This window comes from Malus domestica, chromosome 11 (assembly GCF_042453785.1).
Source record: "Malus domestica chromosome 11, GDT2T_hap1".
NCBI lineage: Eukaryota > Viridiplantae > Streptophyta > Magnoliopsida > Rosales > Rosaceae > Malus > Malus domestica.
In genome coordinates this window covers 10,141,142-10,157,838 of record NC_091671.1, presented here as the reverse complement: position 1 = coordinate 10,157,838, position 16,697 = coordinate 10,141,142, and the positions used below count along the sequence as shown (strand labels likewise).

General features: G+C 37.0%; 1 pseudogene; it reads right to left on the bottom strand.

The window, feature by feature from the left end:
* Positions 1-9,022: 9,022 nt before the first annotated feature.
* On the bottom strand, positions 9,023-15,811 carry LOC103447807 ((2S)-flavanone 2-hydroxylase-like; annotated as a pseudogene).
* Between the last annotated feature and the right edge of the window lie 886 nt (positions 15,812-16,697).

Below are 16,697 nucleotides of genomic sequence, written 5' to 3'. Positions count from 1 at the left end.
AATAATAGAATTGGAAAATCTTGTTTGTAAACCAAAGAGAAGCGTGATGTCGTTGGCCTAAAGCCGTAGACGTCTCTCTACAATATGCTTGCGTGCAGGTATTACCAACAAGATTGTAAGATTTGAAAATTGAGATTTCTTATTTAAAGAACTCTCCATACCCGTTCAAAAAGGAGTTTTTTTTTTTGTTTTTTTATTGTCAAGCCGTTAAAAAAGGATCATGACTATTCAAATGAAACACAACTTTTTAGATATTAATAGAAGTAAAGTAATAAGTTTGAATCTTTATCATAAAATAAAATAAAATAATTAAAATAACCAACACGAGGCATAAGTGTCAAAAAAAAAAAAAACAGGAGGCATAACCAAAACTAAACCAAAATATATTATAACCCCAGGCGTTGACAAAAAAATAATATTATAACCCAAGGTATGCATACATTGAAAAAACGTTTTGAAATGCTAACACATAGTACGAGCAACGTTGCTTTATTCCTCCATTCATAGAGATGACCTAATCCTAAACGTAAGTAAATAGTCACGTGAATTGTCAAGGAAAGCTCCTTGTCCAGAGGATTTGCTATGGATTCTCGTTTCCACACAGATTTGCCGGTGCAGTGCAGCCAAAACTCAGGCATCACCTGTATATTATTTTCGATTATTGGGGAGCTATGGTCATTTTTTGTTATTTTTCTCATGAAATTCCGTTTCTCATCAATACATATACAAAACAAACAAACAAACAAAAAATCAATAAGAATGACATCTCGGATTTAGTTTAAGGTTGTTAGAGTCCAGATTAATTAAGGCTGTTAAGAGTTTTTTTAAGTGCACAGCAGCAGAGGTTCCCACTGCTGGAACTTGAAGGTGATGTTCTTTTGGTCATTAGTGCTCTATCTCACAAGGTTGGAAGGACTCTTCCCCAGTCGGACATATTCTTGATGATACAAGACAGATCTTGAATAAGGTCTTACGGACGACGGACCTCGACAAGGTGGTGCATCGCTTGGCTAGGTTGGTTTAACCCAACACTCTCTGGTGACTTGGTTTGAGGAACCTCTCTATGTAATCTTAGACCTTTTCGTTGAGAATATAAATTAATTGTAAGTTGTATTGATGCGGAACGCTCATTTTCCTTCGACCGGGTTGAAATCCCGGCAAGATTTTTAATGTTGTACATATTCAATCTAAATCATGAAATCGTAGTTTCTTATAAAAAAAAAAAGAAAAAAAAAGAGTTTTTTAAGTTTTTATCAGTGGACTTTGTATTGAATAACCGATTTTGCAACTAAATACTAATTTTAAGTAATTATTCAACTTAGTGATCTGCTGCGCCGCTCTTAGATTAGATCAGAGTGAAAGGAATATACAGTTGCTTTTGACATTATAGACAGAAGGTAAGGATATATAAAGGGGTACTGTCTCTGTGAGGACGTTCACCGAGATGCTGGGTCTAGGGTTTGTTGTAATTGATTGTGTGGTACAGTTGATGTTGTACTGAATGACGGAGTATGTTTTTAGTTGGTTCCACAATATGTTGTCTAATTTTGAAGAGATCGACGAAATGAGTGAAGTTGAAAATAAAGGGCTTAGTGTAAATTTCAGAATCCTCGATTAATCTCACAAACTTAAATGCTTCGGAATCCTTGATTAATCTTACAAACTTAAATGCAACTTCAATACTTTATTTTCTCAATAACGAGATTTTAATAAAATTACAAAGAAGCAATATTACAAAATAAATAAAATCAAACATTTATCCACGAGACAAGAAAAGCTAAAGTCAAATCAAATCAAATCTTAATTAAATAAAATATTTTCCAAGTTAAACGAGCAACTTATTAAATAGCACAGGATTGTGTGGTAAGGTTGAGGTTGTACCAAATAATGGAGTGTGTCTTCGGGTCCACAATATGTCTCGCTTTGAAGAGATTAATAATCGAGTCAAATTTGAGCGAGCGATCAACTTACGTAGGCACATAGCGTTTCGATCCAATAATGCAAAGCCTTGACATATATGAGCGTCTTAGGCCATTTATTAATTTTCATGCCATATCGGCATTTTAAGTGTTTACTTGTTTGTGTCACTTAGCACTACGGTCTTTTAGTATTCCTATTTAGTTGTAAGTGAGAGGTCTTATGTTCGATTCTATTCAAAATCGAATTCGAAGTAAATTATTATGACTATGTATCTTGGTGCGGGTTTGATAAACTTCGATGGTTGATAGCCCCTCGACATTTTTAAGGCGTCGATCTTCCTGGAGTAAGGCTTTGAGTACAACGTGGAGGCATGAGAGCTCCCTTCGTACTGTGCCTTGATGGTGTTGGTGATCATCTTTTGCAGCTGCTGGATAGAAAGAGATCCCATGAGTGCCATTGCTTGGTCTGGCTCCGGATTCACATCGATTTTCTTCACTGGAGGCTCCTCTTCTCCGCCAGCTCCTCTCTTTAGTGGATCATCCTCTGGGTCGGGTTTCTCGCCGTCATGTGCTTCCAGTCGGTTGACTAGTGCTGCAATTTGCAAGTCTTTTTCTTCCACAGTTCGGGTTAGCCTTGCAATTGCTTCATTCATTTGAGCCTGCTGCTCATCGATTGAAGTTGCTCCAGTGGTCATGACTTGGATGGCTGAACTGTCGCTTGAATCGGCATTAGAGAGCATGGATTCGGAGTATTTCCTTGGGCTTTCCTCCTTGGTGCCCTTAGTAAGGCTAAGGTGATCACAGCTCGTGCCTTGGGTGCTCTTGTTCCCTTGGCAGAGTTGATGCAAAGGTGAAAGAGGCGGCGGAAGTAGCTCTTGCCTTGCTTCGAGTCGTGATGCCCAAAGTGACACCACTTGACGATGACGCTCTTGTTCTTTGTGCCGGTTATGGGAACAGCTTGAGCCTTCTTTGATGCCATTGATTTTGGAAGTGTGCTTAAATTTCTTGAACGGAGAAAGAGATGAGAGGTAAAGATAATCTCACCAGGCGTGCCAAATTTGTGAACACGAAAATTTCCTGAAAGGAAAGAGACAAGAACAACGTGCACAAAATAATATTTGTATTTGATGATTTTGGGTTACAATCTTTCTCAAATTTGATCCTCTGATTCGATCTCCGTAAGGTGTTGATTTGTGGATGTATGATTGATCCAAAGGGCCGTTGGGCTTGATCTAAGGATGAACGTTCTTCAAAGGCCGTGGGCTTGATCTTGAAGGTGGATTTGAGCGGATCTTCAAGGAGCCGTTGGGGCTTGATCTTGAGGATGAGCGTTTCTTCAAGGGCAGTTAAGGCTTGATCTTGAATAACGGTGATGAACGGAACTTCAAGGGCTTTTGGGCTTTGATCTTAAAGGACGGTTGGATGTGTGGATTTGTCGACGTTGTTGATCCAAAGGGTCGTTGGGGCTTGATCTTAAGATGAACGGATGATGAATGATGAACACTTTCTTCAAAGGCCGTCGGGGCTTGATCTTGAATTGGTGGAAGTTCTTCAAAGGGGCCGTCGGGGCTTGATCTTGAAGGTGGATGATTGTTGATCCAAGGGCCGTCGGGGCTTGATCTTGGAAGAACGATGAACGAAGAACGAAGAAGGCTTTCTTGATTATTCGGGAACTTGGATGCTTGAGAGCTTCAGAGTTTCAGAGCTTCAGAGCTTCAAGGTTTTGGTGTAATAGGAATTGGTCCCATGAAATGAATGAAATTGGCTTCTATTTATAGAATTTTCCAAGGCCTAATTTTGAATATAACATTCCAGATGAAATAAGTCATTTATGCCAGGTGTTGACACGTGTCCTGTTTGATGACTTTTCCAACTTATTTCGATTTTTTGTTTAGACACACGCTACGTGTAAAATTCATGTAATACATGAGTGTTGAAACTTTGATATATCGGTCAACATTTATTTACCGAAATTTCGATGTTTACATACGCATTCTACGAAACTAATTTGAATGATCCAACCACCAAACTTGTTTGTATATGCTTCAAGATCCCATACACCAAAAATCGTAAAAAACAAACATTAAGAGATCAAGTAACTTTTCGACGGTTATCAACAAAAAATCACGATTTAACGGTTATTTGAACTTCAATTTTGATGATTTTTTACTGCTACACTCCTTGACCCTATATGAATACAATGAATGAACTTGATCTTCAATTTAAAATATTTACACTAGTGGATACCACAAAATATTATGTTATACTTAATGAAAGTATAAATAAACTCTTAAGTGTTAGTGAATCCATCATTTTGATGGGATACGCATTCTACAAAACTAATTTCAACGATCCAATCATCAAACTTGTTTGTATATGCTTCAAGATGGCATACGCCAAAAATTGCAAAAAACAAACATTCAGAGATCAAGTACCGGGACAAAACTTTTCGACAGTTATCAACAAAAAATCACGATTTAACGGTTATTTTAACTCCGATTTTGATGATTTTTTACAACTACACTCCTTGACCCTATATGAATACAGTGAATGAACTCGATCTTCAATTTAAAATATTTACACTAGTGGATACCACAAAATCTTATGTTATACTTAATGAAAGTATGAATAAACTCTTAAGTGTTAGTGAATCTATTGTTTTGATGGGATACGCATTCTACGAAACTAGTTTCAGCAATCCAACCCGTCAAACATGTTTGTATATACTTCAAGATCGTATATGCCAAAAATTGCAAAAAACAAACATTAAGAGATCAAGTAACGGGACAAAACTTTTCGACGGTTATAAACGAAAAATCACAATTTAACGGTTATTTTAACTCCGATTTTGATGATTTTTTACAACTACACTCCTTGGTCATATATGAATTCAATGAACTAATTTAATCGTCAGTTTAAAATATTTACAGAAGTGGATACCACAAAATTTTATGTCTTGATGATCGATGAAAATTGAGGATTTTGTAAAGGGAATAAAATGAAAGCTTTGAGTTCCATTGGTAAGATTTAAACTTTTAAGAAAGGCTTCACAACCTTGAAAACAAAAACTCTTTCATTTTGCATATCCTTGCACATTTAATATTTTGTAATAGACTAGTAGTGTATGGATGTTTGTTTATTAGGCTCTTATTTTCGAGTGTAGATGTAGTACTTAAACGAAAAATGTGTTTTAATGTTTTGAAATAATATTTATGTGGCAATGTGTGGTATGTGCAAATTTAAGAAAAAAATTATATTTTTCTTAACGGGTAATAACGGGTGTGACACGATACGACCCGTTAAAATAACAAGTGTTACACGAAAACGATACGAACACGACAAACACGACCCGTTTGCCAGGCCTAGTTGCAGGTAGAGAAAGGGTTGATGGGAGGGGTTCCAGGTGGACAGAGTGCCGTTTGGGTGCGGGATTACAGGGAGAGAAGGTGAGAGGGTGGGTGCGGTCGTGATCGATTTGGGGTAAGGTTCTGGGATAGGGACGCGAGTTTGCTACAGAGAGAGAGGGGGGAGGTATGGTTGTCCAGGGTGGTGAGGTTGAGGGGAAGGCTATAGAGAGAGAGGTGTAGGTTGAGGTGCAACGCGATTGACCATCTCTGTTTCGTTACCTCTTCAATCCTTGCTTTGCGATCTCCGTCGTTCACCCCTCCTTATCATCTCCGTTGGTATTTCCACCAACCAATGAAGTGCCCGGAGTTTGAACATGAAATGCCCGGGAGGCCGCCCAGTGTAAGGTAACTTTTCTGGGTAAAATGTCAATGTGGGCTTAACCTAATTACTGCAATTGATAAATTATTAGTTTTGGTTGATGATTTACCTTGCGCTAGGTTTTAATTGATGGGTTTTTCTTATGGGTTTTGCTTGCATTTGGTTTTGGTTGTTGGCATGTATATTTGATCTCCGTTGCACATCTTGCCTTCTCATCGCCGTCGCACACCTTACCAGAACTTGAATAAATGGTAACGTATAAATTGTATGGATTTCGCGCCTATTTTATTCTTCGTTAACGAAATTAGCGGTTAAGTTGAATAATTCATACTCTTCTGATACTGGAAATTAGGCTCTAATTTCTCAGTCCTATGCTTCATTGCTGTATAAGATGAGTTTGGGTTATATTACTCAGAAACGAGATTTTTTTTTTTCAGTAAGTATTTTGTCGGCAATAATAATTTGTTTTTGCAGCTTTATATGTGTGTTTGTCTCCAAATATGAGGATCTCTTAATTTGCTTATGTAGCTTTTGTAATATGATGAGCTCGTAATTTGCTTTTGCATATCTTCCTTGCTTCCTCTGCTAGCTCTGTATGTGATTCTATCTCCAAATAATTATTTCATATTTCCTATTTTTATAGGAACCAAATCATTGAATACACATGGAAAATTAAAAGGGTTTTAGTGTTTGGATTGGTTTAAATTTTTTATTGTTATTGGTTGTATTGCTGTCAAATATTTGATGGGAAGTTTGAAATGGAGAACTTGGTTGATTGGAACAAAGAGAATAGTACTATCGAGGATATCCAATTAATTAGGTCAGTTTTTGTTTAATTGGGATTCTTAAATTTGATATTAGGGATTTTAATTTGATTGGGTTTTGGATTGCTTTGTAACACTGTTTCGGGTATCTTTAGCAAAATAGGATTTTTTTTTTTGGGGGATTCTAGAAGTTCAGTTGAACGCTAATATTAAATTTCTAACCCATGTGGTGCCTCTCTCTATTTGAGTTTGAGTTGGGGATGGTGGACAATGAGCAATTCGGAGATTTATAGCAGTGCAATTTGTCATTTCCACGGACCACCTATAATACCGGCTTTCATTTTTCTTCTTTTTTCTTTGCCTATAGTAATATTATTGTTTATTTCCAAGATCTGAGTTTGTCATTCAGAAAAGATGCTTCATTCAGAAAATTGAAATTTCCCAAATCTTTGTTAATAGTTGTATCCCTTGCAGAAGGATTTAATTTTCTTGGATGTCTACTTTTGAGCTTTAAGTTTTACATGTATGCAGCATTACTAGACCAAAAAAAGCGCAGTGTCGTGGAGTAATTAGGACTGTTTCTGTTCCCTTTTTTTTTTTTCATGTTGAATTGACAAGTGATTTTAAAAAATGGATAATTCTTTTACTGGGTTTAGTTTCTGTGTTTGGTTTGAGAGTCAATTCAGAGAGCTAAAAGGCAGTAAAGTTTAAACATTGACGTTTAATGTTGTTTTGGGTCTGGATTAATTTTGTTTGTTTGATATGAGAAATTGAGTGATAGGGAATTCGCACTTTTCTCCCTTTTGAATAGCGTTTAACTCATTTCTCATTTTCTGTTTGGTTTCCGAGAAAATCGAGGGAAAAAAGGATAGAAGATTAATGAATACACTGAATTGAGTTCTTTAAGTCCATTTATGATTGAAGTTATTCCCTTTGTTTTCATTTCTGTTTTTGTTCGTTTGGTAAAATCAACTATTTTGATTTTGGAAGTCTACTTTGTTTTTCAGCTTTAGTGCTTGGGAGAAGTGAAAATGTGATTTCATGTATGGTGGTTGTATTTGTCTATCATTTGAAAGGAATTCAGATAGACAGAGAGGGGAAAGGGTACGTTTGTTGTCAGTGAGATTGAAGGATGGTCTGTTGTATCCTTGCAGGTGAACTATATGCTCGCGCACCCTCATCTACTGGAAACCTGTAACTGATAGCTGCAGGTTTATCCTAATTCTCACTAAACTGGAGCGTATCTTTATTGGATTCCTCATGTTAAAACGTCATGCGCCTACATCACTCTCAATAAGATTCCTTTACATTAAGTTTTACGTGTAGATTTTGATTTGTATCTACAATGACTGATTGTTATTTGTTTTGCAGATATTTTGTTCTACGTGTAGAGGGGAACATTGGTGAGCTTATATACTCTCTCATTGTTGCAATCTCTAATGATTTAGTGAATCCTATTACCCTATTGTTGGAACAATTTAAAGAGTGTTTTAGCCTGTATTTCCTTTCGTTATTGGCCTATAATCATACATAGGAGATATTGGGTGAAAAATTGTAAAAGGATGTTCTGAGAATCATCTGGAGAATACCTCTTTAATTCTCAGCTTCTCCTTAAGAGTCGTAGTTCTGGGCAGTGTGATGGTGAGATATTTTTAAATTTGTTCCAATTATAGTAAAAGGTAGCATACTTTTCTTCCCGTGGTTCACCCATCTCTTCGTTATTTAAATATTTATTAGCTCGGTTCCCTTATCTCTCGGTCATTTAAATTCTTTAGAGATGCATGTATTGATTTGTGATTTTGTTGGATTTACTATGGTGAAATGTGTGTTATTTGCATTGGTACATTTTAGGGTGTGACTCCGTTCGTACCATCTTTGTAGTGCATCTTTCTGTGCAAATTATTCATGCATGTTGTGGACAAAGGTTCCAAAACCCGCTGATCTAAAATTATGGTCTACAAAATATAGTCTAAAAAATATACATGAATAAAAAATTATTAAAAAGTTGTGGTTATATATATATATATATGACTAAATGGACTTCAAACCAAAATAATTGTCTTTTTAGATTATCTTCAGATAATTATTAAAAGAATGAATGATTTCGAGTATGATACATGTAATTATACGGAGCCAAACAATATCCTTTAGCTATAGCTCTCTCATTGTAACATGTCACCCTATGTGATTTTTCCTTGTATACCCTTATTACATAACTAATTTTACTATTAAAGCTTATTTTTTGGTACCCCTATATACTCTAGACAAAATTTCGCTTCACAACATACATTTGATTCTGTCTCACTTTATCCTTTGTAATTATTTTTCGTGTCACACGGTGCCCCATTCCGTCGATTGGGTTGAGCATCAATTTCATTAATATGGTAGGGGTCCTTCGATCTTTTCAACTGTGAATATAGTGATAGATTGAAGAAATTGTGAGTTTTAGGGATAATATTGTTTAGGGTTGCTAAGAAGGAAATTTGAGAATCACATAGGGTAATTTTTGTGGTTTAAGATGTTCCAAATGTAAAAATTGACTGAAAAAAAATCAAAGAGCCTTTGTCAAATCAACGAAACTAACGTCTCTTTAACCCAATTAAAGAAACGGAGTAAAGTGAAACACAATGGATAAGTGCAGGAAACAAAGTGGGACATGACAAACTGTAGAAATAAAGTGAGACTTCATGTAATGTACATGAGGCTTAAGTAAGCCTTAATCATAAAACTACTTCAAAAAAGAAAACTTAAATAGGAATAGAAATAACGTAGTGTTATTTATCCATTTCCATGTAAGTTTGACACCCACTTCAAGTCCTCAAACTTCATTTGGATCAAAGTCTTCAAAACGTACCACTGGAATACAAATCAAATCATGGGCTCGTGGAGTTGCCATTCCTGGCCGTTCATCCATTTCCAGAACACGATCATCACCGTTCATATGCTTCTGATTTACCCCAACAACTTTCCAATCAAAGCATTGAACCATTGCACCAAGTAGAGCTGGCAGCATTTGCAGGGCTAGGTTTATACCAGGGCATATCCTCCTCCCAGTCCCAAACGGAAGCAGCTGAAAATGTTGCCCCCTAAGATCTAATGCACGCGCTCCATCTCCTCCACCACTGAGTGGTGCTAAGAATCTTTCAGGGTAAAAGTGCAAAGGATTTTCCCAATACTTTGGGTCCCTTCCGATGGCCCAAGCATTCACAAATAGCATTGTGTTTTCCGGTATCACATAGTTCCCAATGTTACACTTTTGTACACTCTTTCTTGGGATCATAGGGACAGAGGGGTGCAGTCTCAGTGTTTCTTTTATAATGGCTTGTATGTATGGAAGGTTTGGACCGTCTGATTCTACGACTAGCCGTCTTTTCCCAGCGACTCGATCAATCTCCTCCCTTGCTTTCTCCAGCTCCTTCGGGTGGTTGATGAGATCTGCTAGTGCCCACTCCATTGAAATGGCGGTTGTATCTGTACCTGCCGTGAAGAATTCCTGAAAAATCCAATTTCATTATTCTCATAAAAGCCCTTTAATGTTAAGTAACCAATCTGTTATATATAGCTCTAAATAATAGGAAAAGGCACTAAGGCGTTATGAAAAAAATTAAGCTTTGGTGTTATGTCTACGTACGTCCCATTCTCTTATTTCCTCACCCACTTTAATATGAAAAATTTTTATATTGACAAAATTAACTTCATGCAAAATGACCTTGAAGACCTAAACAAAACAATATTCTAAAAATTAAAAAGTAATAAAAGAGAATTCTTAACGCCTAGAAATTAAAATGTGATAAAACCATTTTTGTTGGCAAAGAGACCAAAGAACACTCAATGACACCAAGAAATATCCAATTGCCCGAGTAAAATTGCAATTGTGCATCAGATTCCTCCTACCCACTATTCCGGACTTGAACATTTCGTGCCAACTTCCTTGATTTCAACGACACAGTCATCGGAGAGCAGCCGGAGGAAGGAGACCTTGTGAGCAAAATGACGAGGCCTCGTCTCTGTGCAATTGTTCTTGATAAGAACCGGTACGGATGCATGATAGAAAAGGGGAAGACATATATATAGAGAGAGAGAGTTTGAATCCATCATTGCCAGGCGTTCAAGATCCGGTACAAACTGAAAGTCATACGAAAAAGAATTTTTACGTACAATGATTAAAACCTTGATGTGCACTCTTTTAGATTCCACCTCCTCACTCTCAGCACTCCCTTTTTCCAGTATATCAAGCAAAATGTCAAGAAAATCCTTCACCTCCTCGCCACCACTACCTCCTCCATTTTTCATGTTTTTCTTTCTCAGTTGTTCACGTTCTGAAATAACCTTCTCCACCAACGCGTCGAATCTCCTACGAATGTCTTCAATTCTCTTCCCAAATCCCTGAAAATCCAACTTCTTGCAAAACCAAACAAAATCTGACAGTTAAACTCCCCAATAATCCTGGTTACCTCTCTCACCACAAGCCTAGCCTCCTCGTCTCTGCCTTCAGCACTAGACCCCTTAGAATTCCCCAACATCATTTTTGCGATCACATTGTTGGAAAGCTTTGGTAACTCCTCGGTTAGATTAACAGCTTCACCGCTCTCAGCTTTCTTGGCCAACAACCTCAAAAACCTAAGGTACTCTTGGGTTCGAATTGAAGCAAAGTTGCTGACGCTACGGCTGCTTAGAAACTCATTCGTGCTGAGCTTCTTGATGAATTTATGATAAGGTCCATAGGGTCCAAATGAAAAGGAGGAGTTGTAGCTGAGGGGCTCAATCGCAATGGACTGAGAACGGGATGTGAAAGAGTGCTCGTGGGTCTTGAGGAAATCTTTCGCGAGGTCTGGTGACGAAATGACGACGCATGGGACGGAGCCAAGGCGAAGAGAGAATAAAGGACCAAACCGGAGGGAGAGTTTGTAGAAAGTTTGGTGGATGAGAGGGCTTAGGAGGTGGAAGTGGCCGAGGATGGGTAGGGCAACGGGGCTTGGAGGGAGTAGGGTTTGGGATTTGGAGGCAAAGAGGGTCGCAGAAGAAGAGAGATGATGAAGAGAATAGAGAAGAGGGAGAGGAGCTCAAGGACTGCCATGGCTTTTCCTTCTTGCGAGAGGAAGAACGGTTGGCAAGTTGTATTCCAAACCCAAGCTATTATATTATATGTGCATAACGTGATCATCTTACTTCCCTTCAAAGTATCTATATATAAAGGTTAATAGTGATTTTGGTGTTACCAAACTTCAACAAAAATATTTAGACAAAATTGCCACCAAGACAAAAAAAACTCTAAAGGCATCCTAAAATAATGCATCAAATAAGGCAAGGGCATTTTCATCATTTTAACAGTATTTTTTTAATAATTAATCTTTTTGTGGTTTTTTTTAATTAGTACATCACAATAGATTAGCAATAATGTGATTCAATTTCTCTATTTTTAAACATGTTCAAAATATCTTAAGAGATGTATAATGCCGGTTATAAAAAAAGTCATTTACATGCGAATAATTATGTAATTAAATTAGTTATCAAATGATTGCTTTTTTCTAACAAACGATATTATCTACACTAAGGGGGAGGGGGTGGGCTTAGCCTCATAATAGGCTAGCAATAATGTGATTCAATCAGTTGTTTATTAAATATTATTTTCTCTATTTTAAGCATGTTCAAAACATCTTAAGAAGCGTGTAATGCCGGTTATAAAAAAAGTTTTTCGCACGCAGATAATAATGTAATTAAATTAGTTGTCAAATGATTATTCTTTTTTTTTTTTAACAAACGATATTATCTACACTCAGGGGGAGGGGTGAGCTTAGTCTCACAATGGGCTAGCAATAATGTAATTCAATCAGTTGTTTATTAAATATTATTTTCTCTATTTTTAAACACGTTTAAAACATCTTAAGAGGTGTGTAATGCTGGTTATAAAAAAAGGTATTTCGCACACGGATAATAATGTGATTAAATTACATTAAATTAGTAATAGGCTAGCAATAATGTGATTCAATCAGTTGTTTATTAAATATTATTTTCTCTATTTTTAAACACGTTCAAAACTTCTTAAGAGGCATGTTATACTGGTTATAAAAAATGTCTTTCGCACACGGATAATAATGTGATTAAATTAGTTGTCAAATGATTGTTTTTTTTAACAATATCATCTACACTAAGGGGGTGGGGGTGGGCTTAGCCTCACAATGGACTAGCAATAATGTAATTCAATCAATTGTTCATTAAATATTATTTTCTCTATTCTTAATGCAAATTCTATAGGGATCAATTTTATTATGTGAATTCAACTGCTTTAATTGGTTTATGAGGGATTTCTTCTAGCATAATCTAAATTATTCATTTATTTCAAATATTTGACTTTTCTTTTGTCAATTTACGCATATAAATATATTTAAAACGTGTAAGTCATGCGTAACACGCCGTAATTTAAAAAAAAAATGTCTTCTTCACATGCTCATGCGCGTGCATGAAGGCTAGTAAGAAGAAAACAAATGAAAAAGGAGTGTGTGGTGTTGCTTCCTACAAAGCAGGTGTGGTCTGCAGCTTCCCTTTATCACTTTCCCTTCTCAACCTCAACCTTCATTTTATCATCCAAAATTTTAATTTCAGTGAATTATTCTAGTGTATGATTAAATAAATACAAAGTAGTATAATATAGTAACCGAACCATGGTTAGATAAATACAAAAGTAGTACAATAGTACCCCAATCAGCGTAGGTTCATTGGGCCCGAGGCTTCGAGTGCCGTTGGGCTCGAGGCTTCGCGTGCCGTTGTTCTACCACATTGTTGCTTCTCGTTTTTGTCATCTAATTTTCGCAAGATTTTATCACCTAATTATTTTCTGCCAACTTTTTCCCCCAAATTTTTCACTTAATGTCCGCCACCTAATATTTGTAGCGAAATGGACATAAATGACTTATTTTGTAATCTTTGAATAAAAATCGGACTAATCGGCAGTGCACAAGCCATGCATATCATGTACAAAAGTAAAATGACGAAAATACTCACATATAAATTGTAAAAATTCACCGCTGATGACGTATTTTTCTGATTTCGAAGATAGGGATGTCGAGAGAGAGAGCTTTGAGCTCCAGGTTTTTGGGTGCATGTCGTGTACATATAATGTATATTTATTCTAACCAAATCGTCATTCGACAGTCCTGAGTGCAGAAAATTCTGAGATCGTATGATGAGATGTGCAATATTGGGAAAAAAAAAAAACTAAGAACTTGTGAGATCCCAAATTATTGGACCAACAAACCGGAATTAAAAATGAACTCTCACAACGAGATCTGCAATTTGAATCAAGGAGGAGACCACAAATCATCCTTTCTCCAAAAAACCAAAATCCCAATCGTTGAACCCAATTTCTAGAAAACTAGAATTCTAAAAGAAACAATCTTTGCAAATTTTAGTCAACTTAATAAAACAAAATACGAAACTTAGCCGAGCCGATTCAACACCCAATTTTTTTCTCTATTCTCTCTGTTTTTTCTTTGTTGTTTACTTTCTCTTACATGCTATTTGTAATCTGCGGCGCCGCCACCAAGGTCCAAGGACGCAGGGAGTCATCGCGGCCAAACTTTTGCCAACAAACCCTAATTTCTCACTCTCTATCTCATTGCATGTCACAATAAGCACACTCGAAAGTTCATTTTTGGGAATCCTTATCGCTGCTCAACCCTTCCCTACGAGCCTCTTGCATACTCTGACGGAGATCGGGCTGCCTGCCTAGACTTTCGCTGGTCTACCTTTTGCTCTCTGTTAGGATACCATACCAGATGGCACAATAAGATAGTGACAAGTGTACTTGGAATTAGGAGTTTGGTTGTTAAATGGTGGTTTGTAAGAGATGGCAAGACGATTATGAAATATATGAGCAATTGTTAGTATTCTCTCTGTGCAATCAAGGAAGAAGTGGAGTAAGGTTCTAATATTGGTATCAGCCAGTTTTGATTCTCTCAATCCTTCCCTATTGTATGATGCGGCAAGCTTCACGGAATAACATGGAATCAAGAGTTTCCACTTTGGGGCAAAGTCGATTTCAAGACTTCGCAGATGAACTTAGATCAACCCAGGATTTGATTCTTCATCAATTTCAATCACTCATGGCACACTTTAAGGTTCTATGGGTGACACTTTTGAAGCTATGCTTGATGATCCCCAGTTTCAAGAAAGAATCAATTGATGTGAAAAGAAGCTATAGAGGTCCTAGTTATGAAAAGAAGCAATTTTCTGTTGATTGATGTGCAAGAAGATGAAAATGGTGATCCTGCAGTGTTAGAAAATGAAGAATTGGAGATTACAGCTTGTGCTTTGTTTGGTACCCTGTACCACCATCTATCAAAACAATGAGAGTTGCTGGTTTTATTAAACAATGTCCTGTAACTATCTTGGTTGATTCAAGCAGTTCCCATAACTTTGTGGATTTTGGGTTGGTTAAAAGATTGAATGGAAACTTGGATACAGGGCATACTTTGAATGTCAAAATAAATGATGAGGGTAAAGTGTCTACTCAAGGCACATTGGCTCAAGTACCTGTCAAGATTCAAGATTATGAGTGTGTAACAGATTTATAAGCAATTTCAATGGTAGGATGTGATGTAGTGCTCGAAGTACAATGACTCAGAACCTTAGGACCAATCTTGTGGGATTTTGATAAGCTATATATGAAGTTCCAAAAAGGGTCTTCAACATACTACATTGCTAGTTCAGAGTCACCTTTGGAGCAATTAGAGGATATCTCAGCCTTGCAAATGTCCAGACTTGTGCAGCAAGAAACAACTATGGGAGCTATTTTGTGTCATATCGAGTCAGCGGATGTGTCTATTCAACATATAGAACTTACAACAATCGATCAACAAGGAGACCACCTTTCTAAAGATCAACAACAACAATTGAAGCAACTACTGGAAGATTATGAAATGGTTTTCATCACTCCTACTACACTACCTCCTCATAGATCTCAACATCATTAAATTCCATTATTGGAAGGCAGCAAACCACCTAACAGTAGACCATATAGGTATGGTCCAGTACAGAAATCAGAAATTGATAAATATGTGAAGGAATTATTGCAATATGGTTTCATTAGAACCAATAACAGTCCCTATTCTTCTCTAGTAATCTTAGTGAGGAAAACAAGGGAATGAAGAACCAACTTGATATCTTGGGTGATCTTAGAAGCAAACTACAGTTTCCAAAGTGAGCGCAAAGTCAGAGTATCCCTCGTTGGTTCATGCCTGTGCAGAGATGTCTTAGCTCTTTTACCCTCTATATGATCTCGGCGATGTTGTACAATTTACAACACGACGTACATGGCTTAGAACCCCGTTTAACATGCCCAAATTCACCACATTGAGCTGGATTACCACTACTGTACGTGAAAAGGTTTCTTTCAGCAGTCATCTAGCGTGCTTCCTTCCATCTATTGATCAGCGAGCAGGTCTGCTCAGAATCATCTTTCCACACCCAACATCAAAACTATTTTCTCTAAACTTCCCATTATGCCCTCAAATTAAAAAATAAAAAATTGCAACAAAAATAAACCGAAATATAAAATTAATTTTCTTATTCAAACAAAATGTTGGTGGCTTGGGATCAGGATCCTCCTGATTAGGCCCATCGGGCCGTTCAAATTTTATCCAACGGCTACCTTTACACGCGATTGACCATCTCTTCCATATCTGTTTCATTATCTCTTCAATCCCTGCTTTGTGAACTCTTCAATCCCCTACTTTGCGATCTCCGTCGTTCACCCCGACTTCTCATCTCCGTTGGTATTTCCACCAACCAATGAAGTGCCCGGGAGGCCGCCTAGTGCAAGGTAACTTTTCTTTTTTAACTTTTGTGGGTGAAATGTCAATGTGGGTTTGACCTAATTACTGCAATTGATAAATTATTAGTTATGGTTGATGATTTACCTTGCGCTGGGTTTTAGTTGATAGGTTTTTCTTATGGGTTTTGCTTGCATTGGGTTTTGGTTGATGGCAGGTATATTTGATCTCAGTTGCACATCTCGCCTTCTCATCGTCGTCACACACCTTACTAGAACTTGAATAAATGGTAACGTATAAATTGTATGGATTTCGAGCCTATTTTAATCTTCGTTAACGAAATTAGCGGTTAAGTTGAATAATTCATACTCTTCTGATACTGGAAATTAGGCTCTGATTTCTCAGTCCTATGCTCCTTTGCTGTATAAGATGAGTTTGGGTTATATTACTCAAAAACGGGATTTTTTTTTTTCAGTAAGTATTTTGTCGGCAATAATAATTTGTTTTTGCAGCTTTAT